Here is a 12707-nt window from a genome sequence, read left to right as displayed (position 1 = left end):
GTGGGGTATCTGGATTGAGCTAGCAGCTCAGGGTCTCCTTGGAGCGTGGCAACAGCCTTGGGAGACTGGTGACTTAGTCAGGGACCCCCAGGTGCTGCCAGAGGACTCAAAGTTGGCCTCAAGTTGACCCCTTCTTGAGATCTCTTGGCTTGGGGGAGCTCTGGGTGGCCCCCTAAGGTCTGCAGGGACTCTCTTCCAGAAAGGTCCTGGAGCTTTGTTCATCCCAGCTGCCACACTCCCTTTCTGAGAGTCCTTGCTGAGGGTTGCCCAGAGCCCTCTGACCTTGCCCAGGCTGGGTCATTCTCTTCTATAGAGATTGGCTTGGCAGTGGCCCATGGGCCTCTTGTGTTCTTAGCCTTGGCTCAGGCTGTTTTTTATTTTTCCAGATGTTCCTAGTTACTCTGGCATAGTTCTGGTGGGGGAGGTATGGAGGGGAGGAGGGGGAACAGCTGCTCAGCCCATCCTGGCTTGGTTGGAGGGTGGTTTCTGGCCAGCCCTGGGTGTTTCCCTTGATGAAAAGGCAGCTCCCTGAGGACAGTTTGGGTCTCATTGTGTTTCCAGGCCTAGGCAGTCCAGTTAATTCATTCCCTTAGTAAGCATTCCTTGATTGATTAGAGCAAGAGGTGAGGAAACCTTGGAAATCTCCAACCCTTCCTTTAGGCTCCTGCTGCTCTGGAGGAGTGACTGCTGAGGGGTGACCCGCGGGTGTGGGCAGAGGCCGTGTGGTGCGTAGTCTTGGGGAGTTTCCATCTGCAGAATTGTTAGTGCACAAAGGGGCAGAACATCGGTGTTTTCATTCTGCTGGGGCTGCTAATGCTCATTTCTTTGGTTCTCACTGCTTTCTCTTTGGGGGTAACGGTCCCTGTTATTCATCCTTTTGACATCTGTTGGGAAGGAAGGACTTGAGTTCTGGAAAGGTAAAACCCTCGATAAACACCAGGTGTTCTTTTGGTCATTTTTCTCCCTCTGATGAATGTGTGTTCAGAGCAGAGGCTTCTCTGTATTTTCCCAGGGGCAGGATTTTGCTCTGTGGGTGATGTGCGCCAGACAAGGACGTGCACAGACAGTCATGATGCTTTAATGCAGGCCCCACCTTGAGTCTCTGAGGGACTTTGCTCAGCTGTCCAGGGCCCGGCTCCCTTGGAGCGTGGCGGTGGATGTGGATGGTGTGACCCAGCCGCAGTCTGGGCCCTCCAGAATGTGGAACTGGGGTCAGAAGGCCAGTGGAGGGGAGGGCACTGGAGGCTGGGGGCAGGTCCTCCTCCAGCTCCCATTACTCACCTGTAGAAATCTTAGCTGCTTTCTTTTTTGGGGTGGGCCTTCCCCCTCCTCCTTTTTGTCCTTGCCATATCCCAGATCAGAGACATTCTGGTTTTCAGAAGGAAAAGGCGACAGGGTGGTCTGGGGGCCCAACACTTCTCATTTGACTTGACGCTCGCCCATTCACACAGTTGAGACAACACGAGACTTTCAGATCCCACCATTACTCTCGCCTGTGTGTCTCAGGAGATCTCCTCTGTAGACTCCCGAGGTAGGTGCTTAGGTGACTGCTTAGGGTCATCCAGCTGGTGCTGTAGTGTAAACCACAGTCTTTATGCTTGGTGGCTTGCCTTGTGCGGGGCCTTCCTGAGACTGGAAGACTAGCCGAAAGGAGAGGCCCTGCCTTCTGGGCTTCTGGGCGGCTTTCCCACACCAGGAGCTCTCTAGGCTACATAGAAGATCCTCCAGTCATCTTTGTATGAGACTTTATCATTTCTTCCCTCAAAATGCTTTCATGTAGATTCTCAATTTGGGTAATACTATAACGTTGGAGGCCAGGAATTTGCTCCCTTCTTGAAGATAAGAAAACTGGGGTTCTGAGAAAGCACTCATTTATCTTGTGGTCTTGTCAGTAAGTAGCAGAAAGGTGAGTGCAGAGCTCTAGGACAGAGACTTCCCCCAGCCTACAGGGTCGGCTGCCTTGTGGCTTCCAGAGATTAGCTTGCACGTGGTGGAGGATGCTTGGGAAGCATTGATCCGACAGCTCTGCAGGGTGCGGGGTGCGGGTGTCTGAGAACAGCCCATGTCCTGGTTCTGACAGCTGCTGGGATTTCCTGGGTGACCCATTTGGGCAGAACCAAGAATGGGGAGGAAACTGCCAAGAGGGAGATCAAGGCTGACTGCCTCAGGGTCAGGGGTGAGGGTGTAGCATCAGTCTTCTTGGAGGTGTCTGGGCAGAGGGTGGAGTATCAGGGATCACTGCCCCCCCCCCCATTCCCTTCTCCTCTAATCTTTCCCCCATAGGTGGTTTGGTCATATTTCTTCTTTCTCTGAGCAATGACCATTGAGATTGAAGTTGTTGGATGACTGGGTGCCAGCCCCCGGTCTCTATGCCCATGAGGCTCCTGCCACTGAGCTCCTCCTCGCCATTCTTCCTTCACAGTGTCCCTTGTCTGGGTCCCTTCTGTCTTTTCCCTATTTTTGGCCATGTTCAGACCCAAATGTGTCCAAAGCAAAAATTTCTCGCTAATTCAACTCTTCAAATGACCCTAATGCCACCCCACTGCCCCTAGCCTGTTTGGGCACAGCTTTAGACCTCTTGGATCTCGGAGGGTCCCTTCTTCTCTTCCCCCATTTTACAGAGGAGAAACCTGAAGCTCAGCAGTGGGGAGGGGCCTTCTGAAGTCATCGCAGCCATAAATGAGGCCCCCCCCAACACTATCTGCCCTCGGGCCTTTTCCTCTGTCTGAATTGCCCTCCCTACCATCTCAGCCTCAGCCTGTAGAAATCCTCTCCATCCTTTAAGGCCTGGCTCTCATCTCCTCTTCTTCCCTCTCACAGTCTATGATGCTTGTCAGATATGAGCTCTTCTTTTGTCTGCAGGGCCACAAGCCCTGAGTCTGGAGTGAGGAAGACCTGAGTTCAAATCCAGCCTGAGACACTTAACTGGTTGTGGAACCCTGAGCAAGGCAAAGCTCCCCTCTGTAGTATGTGGCCCCTCAGGAACTATCTCAATGTCTGAGGGATGTTTAGCCCCCCGGAGGACCCAAACCTATTGTGGGACCCCTCCTTGAAGGTCAAGCAACCTTCCAGACCAAGAACCTCGGTGTCAGGGCAGCCACTTTTTGTCCCTAGTTATTAAAAAAAAATTGTTTATTAATTTATTTTTTATATCACCCTCATGGGTAGCCTCTCTCTTGCTTCCAGAGAAACATCTTTTATAACAACGAAGAAAAAGGATTTTAAAAAATTCAGAGAAACTAACCATTGTTTTGAAAAGCAGCAATATTATTCCACACACGTAGGACATCCCCAACCACCATGCAAGGGAACGGGGTGGGAGGCAGGGCAGAAATTTCCACATATGAGGCCCTGGGTGAGCCTCTCAGCCATGGGAGGTCAGCAGCTCTGCCAGCTTGGGCCCATGGATTGAAGCCTCAGGGCTAGTTGGTCCTCCCCCAGTGTGCCAGGGCTGTCCTTCACTACCTGCCTGGACTGTTAGCCAAGTCCCCTAACTGGTTTCTCGACTTTGAGCCCCTCCCTGTTCTCCAGCCGCTGCCAGTGACATCAGAGTTTGAAGGAGGACAGAAGCCAGTCTTATCCTCCTGACTGGGGTCCAGTTAAGCTTGGCCTTCCGGGCTTGTCTTGTTCCATGCCCAGCTTTTTGCCTTCCCTGTCCTTGGGTAGCTGCTCAGGCTTTCCCCTTACCCTTTCCTGCCTGCCTTGTCTTCCCCACCATCTCGGTCTATGGAAATCCTAGGGTCTCCGTACCCCCTCTCTTCCTCCCCAGGATTCAGGAATCCTTCCACAATGCTTTTCAGAAGAGCCCCCAGCCCTGGGCCTGGATCTAGGAAGAGGCAGGAATTCACATCCATCTTGAGATGCTCACTTGCTCTTGGACCCCTGGCAAGTCACTTCCCTCTGTTTGCCTCTGTTTCCCCAACTATAAAATCCAGCCACGGTCTACCTCACAGGCTTGTGGTGAAGGTCAGTGAGATAGCATGTGTGGTCCCCTCCCCCTGCTTTTCTTTCCCTTCTCCTCCTCTTCCTGTGTCCAATCTCCAAGTCCCTGGGGACTTGGTCTTGGCCCTGCTTTGCTTCCTTTAGCTCCTATGTCTTAGGTACAGTCTTAAGTGTTGAGTGAGAGGCCAAATGACTTAGTGGTGGCCTTTGTCATAACCAAAGAATAGGATACAGCTTTTGCCAAACCCTTCCGTCTCCCATTTTCTTCTTTAGAGAGCATTAGACTCTCTTTGTGCCCAAAAGAAATCTTCCTGGCTCCAGGTGAAGGTCCTGCCCTCTCTGGACCAGACCCAGCAGGTTGGAAAGTTAAAGCTCATGCCGTTTTTGTTCTTGGAGACAGCGACTGGACCAGACCCCTGCTTGTCCACCCAAAACAGAGCTCCTTTGACTGGCTCTGTTCTCATCCCAGCCGTCTGAATTTCTCTAGGTAAACTTCCTAGGCCCAAGAAGGTGCAGTTTTACAATGGGATTCCTGCAGTACACTCCTCTCACCCAGAGTCTTCTCCCAAATACTGACAAGGCCCCTTTGGGGAAACAACTCAGACCAGACAGGGGACCATCCCAGCAACCTGAAAGCCTTTGGGATTGAGAGCTGGGGGTGTTGGACCATTTCGGAGTCTGCTTTCTCCAGTCACTGTTCACGGCTCAGATGGCAACATGATTACACATGGCTGTTGGCATCCACCTGGCCCAGGGTCCGATTTGGCATCCTGTCTCCAGCCACTGTACTTTTCCTTCCCACCACGCCTCCCTACCTGCCATCCTCGGCCCTTCCCAGACGCCTCAGTGGCTCTTAACCCACACAGATCAGTGTGCATGTACATATGACGCATTCTGGCTTCCAATGGAGGCCTTTCTTTTGATTCTCTGCTGGCCAAGTGTTGGACAGGTCAGATGTCGGAGTAACCAAAAGCTGTCTTAGGAGGAGCTTGAGTTGTTTCTTTGCATAGGTCTTGGAGTGGCATTCTGAGGCCTCCCCCTCTGAAGTTTAATGGGGCGCTATTTCCTATCTGTTAAATGGCAGACTTACTTTCTGGGGGGTGTCATGAAGGGCATCAGGTTGTTGGGATTAACACAAGACTCCTCTAGTTGTGTGAGTGAAACTACAACATGCTAGTGATGGCTGCACCCAGGCCCTGCCTGCGCCGGCTCGTCAACCAGTCCTCATTGGTGAAGTTATGCTAGAGGTCTTTGACCAAAACCCCACTGGGCAGGACTTCACCTGTGCTCTCTTGTCCTCCCCCTGTCATCCTTGCTTCCAGGCACCAGTGAAAATGAGCAAATGATCCTTTGAGGCTTGGCTCCAAGTACCATCCTCTTGAAATTACTTTTTAGAACCATAATTGTCATTGTTTATCAGTGCTCTAAGGTTGGCAGAGCTTTCCATTTATTAGCTCACTTCTCACACCTACTGGGGAGGAGATGCTGATAGATTTGGAAACTGAGGCGGTCCAGAGAGGTCAAGGGCCTGACCTGGTACCACTCTGCCAGGTGGGAGCCTGAGCCTTTCTCCGGCCTAGCCACTGTGCTCCCAGCTGGGGAGGTTGTGTTTTGAGTTACTTGTTTGCAGGCTGTATTAGAAGAGCTTGAAGGTGGGAGGGAAGATGGTGGTTGCAGAGACAGAGGTCCTGAGGAGAGAGGGAGGGAAGAGTTGAAGGGGAATCTCACCATGATGGGCCAAATAACCGCTGGGGAGCAGGACCCAAGGATGATGCACCTGGCTCTCAATCTCGGGGCTCCCCAGAAACTAACACACAAGCAGGGATACCAGGCAAAGGCAGAGCTGTTTTGAACGTTGCAAGAAGCCATTCCAGTGGATCTCTCATAGCCCAACGTGTAAAACTACCAACATAGATGTGACACTTGGGGATTCTCAGGCTCCAGTATGCTCCATCTCCCTTTGACCTCTCTAGGTGCACTGAAGATCTCCAATTATAAAGAGTCAAACTGAGAACTAAAAAAAAGTCATAGTTCCTGGGTTAATAGAGAAAGCATCCAATCCAATCTCCTGAGAAAGAAAAGAAATGGAGTCAGAGAAGTATGACACCTTTTCCAAGATGTCAGATAGTGAGCCCTAAGACTCATTTTTCTGAGAAATGCTAACAATAATGGGATCTCACCGACTTGAATGTTTCTGACGATGCCATTGTCCATCCACACTTGCCCAGCCCATGTGCAGATTCTGGCCAACTCCCCAAGAAGGGAGGTTATTGTCTCCAAATAGACCAGACCCGGGATCTGGTGCCCCATGATGGTGAGATCTGTGGAGTCCAAACTGAGCTGAACTGTAGCTGGAAAAAGGAGTATTGTTGATGAACTGACCAGTTCTGGGGCCTGGACCAGCTACCCCTCTTCCAGGCCCACCGTTGGTTCTGGGAAGCTGGCTAAAGCCTCTGGGCCTGGGCAGTCCTCTGTTCCATCTTCCTAAGGCAGGCGAGGAGGCCGGTTGGCCGGCAGCCAGGCTCTGGGACCTGGGGTGACTTTGGAAGAGGCAGCTCATTTGACTGATAGGAAACAGGGGAGCTATTTTTGAAAAGGAGAGGAAAAATCAGGAAGTTTTTCTTATATAAATATTTTATTTGTTTTCAGATTATATACAATAGTAGTTTCTACCTACCATTTTTTGGTAATGTTTTGAATTTTACAATCCCCCCCCCTTCCCCTCCAAAAGGAATCTAATAATCTTTACGTTGTTTCCATGCTATGCATTGATCAAAACTGAACGTGTTGAGAGTCAAAAAACATCCTTGAGGAAGAAATAAGATATTAGAGAGGGCAAAATTATGTAGTACAGAAGACTTTTTTTAATTGAAGGTAAGGTAATAGTCGTTGGTCTCCTTGGATTAAGAAAGCATCCGATCCAATCTTCTAAGAGAGAAAAAAGAAAGTTCTTTCTCTGGGTACAGATGGTATTCTCTGCCACAGTACTCTAAAATTATCTCTGATTGTTGCACTGATTGGATGGGCAAGTCCATTAAGGTTGATCATCACCTCAGTGTTGCTGTTGGGGTGTCCAATGTTCTCGCTCAGCATCAGTTCGTGACAGTCTTTCCAGGCTTCTCTGGATTCCCATCCCTCAAATCAGGAGGTTTTGCAGATACCTGTAACTGCCACAAAGTATTTGCACCAGGTAGCTTTCTTCTCACTCCTGCTGGGGCCTCACTGGTACCTTCCTGGCCCTTTCCTCTGAAAGGGCTCTGTTCTGTGATCAGAGGGTCTGGGTTCAAATCCCTTTCCTGCTGCTTATTTCCCATGGAACCACAGGCAGATCCTTGCCCCCACTCAGGACCTCCATTTCTTTGTAAAGTGAGTGACTGGAAAGTCTCTTCATAGCCTAGACTATGACAGTCGCCGTGAGTTTCACCTCCTGCCAGTGGCCATCTGCCCCCCCCCCCCCACAACAGCCTGTCTTAGCATTCTGAGCTTTCCAAGCCCCCCTCTGCCCCTTTTGCCTGGCAGGGCCTCAGTCCATCCATCAAGCTTTTCAGGGCTGCCTCTGGGCACCACCTCTCTCTGGGTGCCCTCTCCTCCCTTGGGCCATCCCTGAGGCCTCCTCCCAGCTTCAGACATCTCATTTTTGGCTTTCCTTATGCTGAGGGGGCAGATCCCCCTCAATTTTTTCATTCTCTTCTTAACTTCCCAGAAATTCCTTGGTAATGAGAGAATCCTCCAGGTTGTTTTGTGGTCCTCAGTTCATAGGTAGTGAGAGACCTCTAGGAGAACTGGATGAAGGCTGTTGTGCCCTTGAACTGGAGGAAAAGAGGAATTGTTGGAGCCCACCAAGTGGGGCTGAAGCAGGTGAGCAGCTGCCTAGGTGTGGGGGGCCCAGTCTGAAAGATCCATAACAAGAAGCGTTGACTCTGCCTGGCAGGGCTAGAAGGGCAGACTTGGGGAGCTGGGAGACGTGGAATCTAGGGTTCTGGGTTCTCCCCCCCCTAACCAGTACACTTTGGGCATTTCCCATAGTTGGTCCTTAACTCCCAAAACTTCTGTGGTTTCTTTAAAAAAAAAAATCAGTGATTACACCCTAGAAAATTGCTCTCTCATTTGAGTATTCTGCCTTTAATTCTGTTTGATTAATAGAATTTCTTTGATGATTTTACTTTTTAATTAAATGAAAGATATTTTTCAGTTTATCCAGTTGATATTCCTGTTGTTAATAAAGGCTAATGTTGATATTCTGGGTCGCTTTGAGTTGAACTGATGATGAGTATTTGCGATGGTAACAGGTTGTGTACAGAGGCTGCTCTGGGAGCTGGGGGGCTGTCAGCTGGACAGCCGACTCCACCCTTTGGCTCTGGAAGTGCACCCAGCCTCAACTCAGGCATTTTTGGCAGCAAAGCTTCCTCTCTGTGCCTGAACTCGGTCTCTTCCTTAATATGAATTAGGGGGAGAGGAGAGAACAGTGTGTGTGTGGAAAATCCCATAATAAAATTGCCACCTTTATTTCTTTCTATCTTTGTCTCAGGTGCTTGGAGTAATTCAGAACTAGCTCGTTCATCTGCTTAGCATTCTTAGGAAGTTGATAGGAATCTGTATGGTACTTTACTCAGTTTATCGAGATGAAGAAAAAATACAGTGAGGAAATAGAGGCATATTTACAGATTACCAGTAAATCAGAAAGACCATGTGATACGGCCTAGGTGGATGAAGTACAGAACAAGAGCCTTAATCTTTAGAGGCCTGGGGGGAAAGGTTATGCATCAATCAGCATTTATTAAGTGTCTGCCATATGCCAGATAATGTAGAACAATGGCATGTGCAACAACATCCAAACACCCCATGGCTCTGTGCTTGAACGTAGAGTGGGGGTTCCGGAGCTTCAGGAATTCAGAGAAGGGCATGACAAAGAGGACAGATACAGTCCTGAGGGAGGTGGGCCTTGAACAGTGCCAGAGAGGGTCTGGTGGTCCTGGGGCCAGGCAGTGAGCTAGGTTCTGAGGAAGGAAACGGAAATGAAAGGGCTGGTGAAACCTGACCTGCCCAGAAGTGGGTGAGAACAGCTGGGTCTTTTGGTTCTTGTGGGGGTGGGCTGTGTGTGGAGGGACAGGTGATCAGGACTCAGGTGTTGCAATGTCCAGCAGGGAGGATTGTTAGTACTGCTCTAATCAGGACAGAGAACTGAGAGGCAGACTTGGTCACCAAGAGCCAAGGCAAGGTACCCTTACCTCTGGCAGGTAGGTACCCAAACTAATATTTGTAATACTGTGTCCTAGTCCTGAGCTGTGGTTTGGGTTTGGTTTTTTTTGATGTGCCCATTTTGCAGTGGGAATGATGGTCTTCTCTGAGGACCTTTTTAGTGATAAAAATTATTTTAGTATTTTTTTCCTCCATTTCATATATATATATATATATATGTATATATATATATATATATACACATATATATATATATATATATACATATATATATATATATATACTATTTTTAACATTTGTTTTTGCAATTTTGAGTTCCAAACTTCCCCTTCCCCCCATTGAGAAAGCAAGCAGTTTGAGATACATAATACTATATGTGTGTCTTGCAAAACATATTTTCATATTTGTCATGTTGCAAAAGAAAACATGGATTTCCCCTCCAAAATCCAAGAAAAAGAAACTTGTAAAAGTGTTTCAATCTGTATTCAGATCCCATCAGTCCATTCTCTGGGAATGAAGAGCATTTTTTATCAGAAGTCCTTCAGAGTATCCTTAAAGCATTGGATTACAGAGAATAGCTGGGTCTTTCATAGTCAGTCATTTTACAATATTGCCGTTCCTGTGGGCAGTCTCATTCATTTGCCGTCAGACCATGGACATCTGTCAAGGTTTTTCTGAGAGCATCCTGCTCCTCATTTCTTAAGGCACAGCAGTATGCTGTCATAGCCACAGAGCATGTCTTGTTCAGCAGATCCCCAATTGATGGGCACCCCTTCTTTGCCACCAGAAAAGAGCTGCTGTCATTATTTTTGTACATGTAGGTCCTTTTCATTCTTTGCTTTTTCTCTCTTTTGGGTTTTATAGCCTCTCCAACTCGACTATACATTAGTGTCTCAATTTTTCCACATCCCCTCCAACATTTGACATTTCCTTTTCTGTCTGTGAACCAGTAATATAGGTGTGAGGTCCATGGGTCTCAAATCAGACCACTTTATTTCTGAATTAGCTCTATTTGACCATAAAGAATTTTTTTCAGTTCTTATTTTATTGTACAGTTATGTAATTTGGAAATATTTACTTCTGAGAGCAGGCATGAATGAATGAATGGGATTGACATATGGCTCTTGAGCCAGCCTCCTACAGATAGCCAGGATGATAGAATCAGTTTTATGTTTTTTATGACTAGTCACCTTGAAATCTGGAGTGGAGCAAGCCTAATCACACCTGCTTTCCAGGAACAAAGAGCTCTACTCCTCCCTAGTGTTACTGAGCCCTGCAAGTGGGAGGCAGGGCTAGTTCAGGCTCAGGCCCCCTTCACTGACAAACAACCAAAACACTAAGTAACTTGTTGCCATTGCCTCCCTCTCCTGCACTTTTTTTCCCCTAAGTCTAGACTACACACCTGTGTTTAATCACTCTCAAGTTATCTCTGGGATTTTTTCATTGTTAAAAATTAACTTAAGAGTTGGCACTGTGACAATTATTTTGATATCAGCACAGTATAGCTACTGAACAAATATTTATCTAATTGAATTGTTGAATTTCCGAGGGAACCAAAATTTTCTTTAAATTAGGAAATATTGTGTGTGTGTGTGTGTGTGTGTGCTCATGTGTTTGTGTGCACATGCACTCCCCACTTTTACAAGACTTGCAAATAATGATAGAAGTGTTTGGAGATGGCAGTGGAAAGGATGACTGCCAAGACCTGGCCTGGCTCTTTCTTTAAAAAATTATATATTTTGTTTTCCAATTATATACAATAGTAGTTTCTACCTATCATTTTTTGGTAAAGTTTTGAATTTTACAGCTTCCCCCACACACACTCTCCCTTCCCTCCCCCCCATAGAAGGCAATCTGATAACCTTTACATTGTTTCCCTGCTTTGCATTGATCAAAACGAAATGTGTGGAGAAAAAAACATCCTTGAGAAAGAAATAAAATATTAGAGCAAAATTATGTAGTATGTAAGACAACTTTTTTTCAAAATTGAAGGTAATAACTTTGGTCATTGTTTATAATTCCACTGTTCCTTCTCTGGATACAGATGGTATTCTCTGTTGCAGATCCCCTATAATTATCCCTGATTGTTGTACTGAAGGAATGAACAAGTCCATTAAGGTTGATCATCACCCCCCATGTTGCTGTAAGGGTGTGCAGTGTTCTTCTGCTTCTGCTCATCTCAGTACTATTTTTTTGTTTTTATTTTGAAAGGCAATGAATGGAGTTAAGTGACTTTTGGCCTGGTTCTTCTTAAGAAATTGGCTTCACCTTATCTTCTTAGCTGCCCTTTGACAGTCTTCTTCCTGGCCAGTCCCTCCTTGGTCCTTTGTGTGTCTTCAGCAAAAGAAATTCTTAGAGCTGTTGGGGGAACAAGGGGAAGGACACCCTCAACACCCTAAGATCTCCTGAAATGCAGTTGGAAAGTTGAGGTTTTTCTGAACATTCAGGTTGTGAAAGAGGATGACGCCCTGACTGGAAGAGCAGCCACCTTTTTCTTGGTGGTGGCCAGCCAGCATCTCTGTACCGCTTGGACATCTGTCTTGGTCCACAGTGGAGATTCCTGAAAGGGGGTTTATGTTGATTCTTTCTCCCTTCCGAACAAACAGCTGGGGCTGTGTCCCAGAAACAAGCTGCCCTTGCCTCCTGGGTGAAATGAGCTCTCTTACAAACTGCATTTTGGTGGCATGGTGGCAAAGCAGTGTTTCCGGGCAAGGAGGCCTCTGGTCCCACACCTACCTTAGAATCCTCTGTCTTTTCACCTCTTGACGCTTCAAGACTACCTGGCTTTAAACCTCGGGCAGATCAGGAAATTCTTTTTATTTAAACATCTTGTCAGTTTTCGGGATCAGGATTTTTCAAATTTTTCTGCTAACCCACATCCCTAGGATGCAAGCAATTGGGTTAGAAGCTGGCTCTCCTCCCCACCTAAAACCCACTTCCACCTACTGACCTTGGGGTTGGAATAGTCTGGTGGGGCAGAGTCTATAGCTTCTTAAGTTCCTCCTCAGAGTACTTCCAGGCTTGGTGTACCCCAGAGTTCCCCTCTATCTTACCAGGGATGGCTGGGCCACCCCCACCTTGTCTAGTTGACTTCAGCACACCAGTTCTTGGGGTTCAGCAAAAGCTGTTCTCACCGAAGCCTGCTGTTTTGCCATCAATAAATTATTGGGAAGTTGCCAGTCAGCCCGAATACCCTGATGAAATTTGAATTCCTAAGGCTCACTTTTGTGTGTATGATTCTAGCTACTTAAAGTGGGTTTATAGCTCCTGAGATTACTGTGTGCTCTAGCAGTACCAAGTCACCTTAAAATAAACCTGTTTAGATTGACCAACATGATCCATTGAAATTTTGTCTGGCTGGGTTTGGCAAACGCCTAGAGGATAAACATGGATCAGTCATTTAGGGCTTCTCTAATCAATCTTGAGGGAGCAGCATTGGTCCCTTAAAATCTTACAATAGCTTTCTTACCTGCCAGTCCTTAGTTTTTTCACCTGATTCTACAGAATCCCCAGATAATGCTGAGGTTGAAATTGTTTCCTTGATACTTCCTCTATTTTGTTAGCTA

At 47.4% G+C, this 12707-nt stretch overlaps 1 protein-coding gene across 4 annotated transcripts in view; it reads left to right on the top strand.

The window, feature by feature from the left end:
* PACS1 (phosphofurin acidic cluster sorting protein 1) overlaps positions 1-12707 on the top strand; it is a 78655-nt gene that overhangs the window by 2047 nt on the left and 63901 nt on the right. Inside the window, exon 1 of one of the 4 annotated variants that reach the window (XM_074231024.1) lies at positions 507-917. The exons of the other annotated variants lie outside the window; for them this stretch is intronic. The gene's annotated coding sequence lies outside the window, so the exon portion shown is untranslated. Of the gene's footprint in view, positions 1-506; positions 918-12707 lie in introns of those variants that run through there. 4 annotated transcript variants of the gene reach the window in all.

Source organism: Macrotis lagotis, chromosome 3 (assembly GCF_037893015.1).
Source record: "Macrotis lagotis isolate mMagLag1 chromosome 3, bilby.v1.9.chrom.fasta, whole genome shotgun sequence".
NCBI lineage: Eukaryota > Metazoa > Chordata > Mammalia > Peramelemorphia > Peramelidae > Macrotis > Macrotis lagotis.
This window is presented reverse-complemented; position numbering and strand designations above follow the sequence as displayed.